At 34.3% G+C, this 6,974-nt stretch overlaps 1 long non-coding RNA gene across 1 annotated transcript; it reads right to left on the bottom strand.

The window, feature by feature from the left end:
* Window positions 1-178: 178 nt before the first annotated feature.
* Window positions 179-616, bottom strand: LOC307153512. The gene is made up of 3 exons (XR_013820166.1): window positions 554-616; window positions 340-459; window positions 179-257 (listed from the first exon to the last, which is right to left on the bottom strand). It is a non-coding gene; the product is annotated as an uncharacterized lncRNA (long non-coding RNA).
* Window positions 617-6,974: the final 6,358 nt, after the last annotated feature.

Genomic DNA, 6,974 nt, shown 5'->3' with positions numbered 1-6,974 from the left:
ATAAGGTCAGGTGCACAAACAATGTGTGACAACATATATTAAATGATAAATAAAAATATATAATTATAAAAGTAGCAGGATATTTCCAGTACTTTTTAAAACACTTTAGGACACAAATGTTGTATTATTTGTAAACACTCTCCAATGAGCTTCTTAAAATCTATATATTTTTCCCACGAAGAGAGTTGTTGGATTTTCGAGGGGCACGAGGGAACTGATAAATTGCACGGCATTTCATCTTTTGAGCGTTTCAGCATCTGCAAATACAAAGATACATTGCAACTCATCTTGTGTAATATGTGCAAATGTAGTTCATTCATCTTTAACACTTTTCATTACCTGTAAGTTATCAATTAGGCCTTTAGTTTCGCTCCTGATTATATGGCCATCTTTTTGAAACGCCTCCGTGTAGTTACAGTTATAGTAATCATCAAGTTCCTGTAAAACTTCACACTTTGACTGAGAAAAGAACAAATGCATATCTTGTCAGATACAGTACAGTGGCTATAAGCACTAGCTAAAAGAAGCTGTCAAATGTCCGCCAGTAACTTACCTTTCTACTGCCTTTTTCAGTAGAGATGACCCTGCTTGTACTTGGAGTAGGTGTGAACTAAATATACAAATGGAATTATCATTAGATTAAGAAATTAACTCAAAATAGACTGATATTAATGACACTTGCACTTACACTTTCAGTGGTCAAAAAATGTTTTATCCTGTTGACCTGCAGCCTTGCAAGTTTGCAAGTTTTTGGACTCAATGTATGTGCAGTGGATGCAAGGCTGCCAGACCACACATACAGTATCATTAGGAAGGCATATATCATAGAATGCACTGTAAAACAAAACCAGAAAGCTCATACACTGACAGCAATGAAATCACAAGCAAACTCTAAAGAAATTCATTCATTTTCTCAATCGTATAAAGTCTTACTTGTATCTCCTTGGTGTGTCAAACACAAAGTCTTTGCTGGCGGTGTTGTAGAGTTGGGTGCCCTCGTCAGAGATCGACGTCTGTGTCACGGCTTCTGCAAATGTTCCGGATTCTCCATCTTATATATCTTGAGGTATATTTCATCACAAGCTTCCAGCAAACCCAAAGTTTTGGACTCAAAACTTTCAGAGAACTTTTGAAGAGTCATCAACCTTCTCACCAGACTAGAAAGTGTACGTCAATTTTGTGTGGGTGTATTGATTGGACATGTCTCAACGCTATTGTCAATTCGTTAGAATTTCCTGAGCACTCATGCTTACTGCTTGTTACTTCCTCCTGGGAAACTATCGGAAATTATGTAATCCATGGAATAGTATTCCCAGAATACTTGAACAACTTCAAGTCTGTCTACTGCTCAAACAGGTCAGTGGATGACACCACAAATCTCTGGCATGCAAACTTTTGGATGATTGGCAAACTTGGGATTCTTGATATTGATTCTTCCATTAAACTTCCTGTTTTTTTTTTTCTTTGTAGTAGAGCAGGAATATGGGCTGATGTAATAACTACTACGTTTTGTTAACTGGTAGATCTCAGGTAGGGGAAAAAATGTTCACTGCTTCTGTACGGCAATGCACTGCACATTTTTATTGTACATTAGTATGCACTTTGCTCAACACAGTATTCAATTTGCTATTCATTTAAACGTACATTACACTTCATCTCTTTTTATATATAGTTTTGTCTGTTATATTATCCATACATCCATATGGGGATATGAATAGTCTCCCCAATATTCAGATTAATGGTCAACAAATAAGATGGTGGAAACAGCCTTGCAAAAAACAATCCTCATTTATTATTAGTAACCCTGAGCCTATAATCCTTAAAAGATACATTATTTCAACCCTAAGTTTAGTTTATAAATTATACATTTGTATACATATATTGTGAATGAATAATTGTAGTAGTAACACTTATTTGAGATGTGCTTTGTAATAACTGACATTATTATTATATATAATTATATTTTTATACATTATAATATTATAATTTGTGTATTGTGATTTGAAATATTTTGGGTTACAATATTAAGACACTGAAGGTCAGTGCCAAAACAAAACATTTTACTATATTTAAGCAATACACTCATGTATAACCTTAAAGGGTTCTGTCAGGCACTTCATACACTGTAAAAAGTTTTTTGATCAATAAGTTATGACAACATATGTTTTTACGTCAGAATGTAGGCTCACTATTGGCTGACGCTGGTCATGTGTGTGATGCGTGTGATGCTGGCCAATAGTGAGCCTACGTTCTGACGTACAACCCAGAAGCGCTGTGCTGTTACACCGTGAACTCGCTCAGAGGCTCACACAGAAGAAAATGTATTGAATAAAGTTGTAATTTTTGTTTGTTTTTTGTGCACAAAAAGTATCGTCGCTTGGTAAACTTAAGGTTGAGCCACTGTAGTCGCTTGGACTATGTCTTAACTAACTTTTCTGGGCTGGCAGATATCAATTACCTAGCAGCCTATGAAAGAGTGATCCAGCTCTCAGATTTCATCAAACATATCTTAGTTTATGTTCCGAAGATGAACGAAAGTCTTACTACCCAGGGGGCAAAACACCTGTTTTTTAGGAAATCAGACATGGGCTGCTGTAAAAGGTTGTCATATAAAAATGAAATCTATGATGTCTGAGGATCACAACCTGGGTGGACAACCCGGTCAACAAGCTGCTGGAAACTTGTAATTAGGGTCAAAACAATGCTACCTCAAATTCTGCTTTAACTCCCCAGAATCACCCAAACATGCTAAAAAGGTTTAATTATATTCATGAATCCTGAGGCATATCTCCCTGATACTTTATGCTAGAAACAAACTGAGCACACCTTTCAAAAGAGTGGAAGATAAGCTTTCATCTGATGCCTTGATTGTACATGTAATTAGAATGTCAGAGTTAACAATGCCTCTTAATTCATAGGTAGGCAAAAAAAAGAAAATATGGAACATTCCATTTGTAATCGGTAGCATTCTTTTCCCTTTGTTGTTGTTCAAATAAACAAATTACCATGTGAAGTTAACTTTTACTAGATGAAATCATATTTTGATCATTTTCACTAACCAGACAGTCCTCATGGCCCATAACACATGTTAATTGTATACTGCTCTGTTTCTGTATGTGCAGTATATCGTTTGCATATTTATGCAATATCTATTATTTGTATTGCAATGTCTAGTATTTCTAATATTCTTTCACAAGTGGGATAGCTTTATTTATTATATCGAAATAAAAAAAAAAAGGATTTGAGGTTTTTGGGTTAGGCTGGTCACTCCACTGTTCAATCCAGGTGTTTGGAGTGTGAGACAAAGGTACTGACAACTAAATGTTGAAAGACTAAAACACACAGGAGTCATGTGTGGAGTAGGTTTAAAAGTATTTACTGATTAAAACTGTTACATTAAGTAGCAATTTGTACAAAAAAAAAAAAAAAAGATTAATGAAACAGATAAACAGATTACAATTAAGGGTGATAACTAATTTCTGTAATAATGTTTATATTATTTGTTTAGCTGTTTTCGGAGTCACTGCTGCTGTCGCTGCTCTCTAGTGTTTCAGCATGCTGTATCCTACTACATTTGGTTGCCAACCCCTGGCAACGGCATCCTATGTAGCATGGAGCAGTTCTTCTGACAACCTTTAACCAGAGATGGGCACAAATACATCAAAAAGTATTTAATTACAAATAACAAATACTTGCTCATCAAATGTATTTAAATAAAATACAAAATACTGCTGTGAAAAAAGCATTTAATTAAAATACAAGTAATTTGTAATTTGAAAATTCAAAAATATATATATTTTTTAACAGTCTTCTCTTCTGTAGTGTAAGTGTGGCGTTAGATACATGTAAGAGTCTAGAACATTGCAATATCATAATTTAGTGCAGAAGATGCGCTTTTAACGTACATGTTGCCACATACTGTCATAATAAAAGATATATAACATATAACACTATATTTGTATTACACAAAAACTAGTTAACGCTGCTGTGAGGGTGTTTCTGCGGCTGTGACTAAGTTGACAACTTTCTCTCTTCCGACTGCCATTATCTATTTTTTTACTCTTTTTGAAAGTTGTGAAAACGCTGTTGTGCATCTAACCATGATAAAAGTGCATCTGTCCATCATAAAAGTGCATCTGTCCGTCATAAAAGTGCATCTGTCCATCATAAAAGTGCATCTGTCCATCATAAAAGTGCATCTGTCCATCATAAAAGTGTATCTATCCATCATAAAAGTGCATCTATCCATCATAAAAGTGCTTCTGTCCATCATAAAAGTGCATCTATCCATCATAAAAGTGCATCTATCCATCATAAAAGTGCATCTATCCATCATAAAAGTGTATCTATCCATCATAAAAGTGCATCAATCCATCATAAAAGTGCATCTGTCCATCATAAAAGTGCATCTGTCCGTCATAAAAGTGCATCTATCCATCATAAAAGTGCATCTGTCCATCATAAAAGTGCATCTATCCATCATAAAAGTGTATCTATCCATCATAAAAGTGCATCTGTCCATCATAAAAGTGCATCTGTCCATCATAAAAGTGCATCTGTCCATCATAAAAGTGCATCTGTCCATCATAAAAGTGCATCTGTCCATCATAAAAGTGTATCTATCCATCATAAAAGTGCATCTATCCATCATAAAAGTGCATCTGTCCATCATAAAAGTGCATCTGTCCATCATAAAAGTGCATCTATCCATCATAAAAGTGCATCTGTCCATCATAAAAGTGCATCTGTCCATCATAAAAGTGCATCTATCCATTATAAAAGTGCATCTGTCCATCATAAAAGTGCATCTATCCATCATAAAAGTGCATCTGTCCATCATAAAAGTGCATCTGTCCATCATAAAAGTGCATCTAACCATGATAAAAGTGCATCTGTCCATCATAAAAGTGCATCTATCCATCATAAAAGTGCATCTATCCATCATAAAAGTGCATCTGTCCATCATAAAAGTGCATCTGTCCATCATAAAAGTGCATCTGTCCATCATAAAAGTGCATCTGTCCGTCATAAAAGTGTATCTATCCATCATAAAAGTGCATCTGTCCATTATAAAAGTGTATCTATCCATCATAAAAGTGCATCTGTCCATTATAAAAGTGTATCTATCCATCATAAAAGTGTATCTATCCATCATAAAAGTGCATCTATCCATTATAAAAGTGCATCTGTCCATGATAAAAGTGCATCTGTCCATCATAAAAGTGCATCTATCCATCATAAAAGTGCATCTATCCATCATAAAAGTGCATCTATCCATCATAGGAGAAGGAGGCAGACACTTTTAGATAGACTTTTATCATGGTTAGATGCACTTTTATGATGGATAGATGCACTTTTATGATGGACAGATGCACTTTTATCATGGTTAGATGCACTTTTATGATGGATAGATAAATGCTTTATAAAAATCCAAAGACATTATAATAGCTTCTGAATCAATATTCTCTGAATAATCAATAAGATCAAGAACTAATCTTATGTTGGAGCTAATATGCCTATTTTTCATAAATCCATTTTGCGTTTCGCCAATTATACTATTAAGACCAGATTTTAAACGAACTGCATGCCAAAATTAAAGCAAGTAATTTATAATCAACATTTAACAGTGATATAGGTCTCCAGTTTTCAATTAAAAGTGGGTCTTTATCAGTTTTGGGGATCAAGGAAATAAGACCCTGCTTCATTGAGGGAGTCATCTCTCCTTTGACTAAACTATGTAGAGGTTGCTTTAAGATGTCCCAAAAATATAAATAAAATTCAACAGACAAGCCATCAGTACCTGGAGATTTTCCCCTCTTCATAGATTTCAGTGCATCCTCCATTTCAACTATAGAGATATCAGAATCACAAAGTTGCTTAAAGTCATCCTTAATACCTGAAATCTTATCATGAATACTCAAAAGAAAATCATCCGATTTTTCTTGAGAAAACTGAGAAGTATACAGTTTTTTATAAAAGGAGTATACAAAGGTTGAAATCATTCCTGGATCTGTACATAAAACACTATTAATGTTTAAGGCAGAGAGAGATGTCTTTTTACGATTTCTTTTTTCAAGAGCAAAAAAGTAATTAGTGTTTATTTCGCCCTTCTCGATCCATTTTGCTCTAGAGAGTATTTAAAAGCACCTTTAACAATCTCTGTGTACATATTTTCAATTTGCAAATGACATGTGCTCAATTCTACCTCATCCTCTATACTGGGATTTTCCTTCTGCATTAACACACTTAATCTATGAATGAGTTCTAATTCTTTAATGTTTTTTTCTCTTTTAATTTACTTACTTCTATTAACAGCAAGGTTTCTAACTCTAAATAAAAAAAAAACTCCCAGCTAGAGCCAGGGTCGCTTTCAGTATTACTAAACATAGAATTAGCCAGTTGAATTACACAATCATTAAAATTGGCGTCTTCCAAAAGACAACTGTTAAATTTCCAGTAACCCCTTGTTCTATTTAACTTACTGTATTGTGCAAGATTCAAAGAAATTAACATGTGGTCAGTGAACGGGGCAAATTGATGATTGACAGTATGGACATCTTTCAAAATAGCATGAGAAATGAGAAAAAGATCAATTCTAGCTTTAAGCGATCCAGATTTGTATAAAACTCCGTCGCTATAGAAACAAAGACGCTAAAATGCAATCATGCAATGAGCTTATCTACTACTTATTGTGAAATTGATATATTTATATTTGCTATTATCCATACTGCAAAATCCTTATGTTTTTATTCAACTATGTGTGGGCCTTATGAAAAATACGGGACAAATCCCGTCCCTTATTGATTTGATACAGGACGCAGTTTTTTACTGTAACCTTTTTGTTTTTTGCAGTTGGGTATTTTCACAGTATGATTTCTATACCCTCGCCACTGGACCTCGTACCAAATTAATTAATTAGTTGTGTGATTTTGCAGTATCCGGAGAAAGTTAAAACCATTTGGTTTTAACAAAAA

Source organism: Squalius cephalus (genome assembly GCF_949319135.1).
Source record: "Squalius cephalus genome assembly, chromosome: 2".
Lineage (NCBI taxonomy): Eukaryota > Metazoa > Chordata > Actinopteri > Cypriniformes > Leuciscidae > Squalius > Squalius cephalus.
This window is presented reverse-complemented; position numbering and strand designations above follow the sequence as displayed.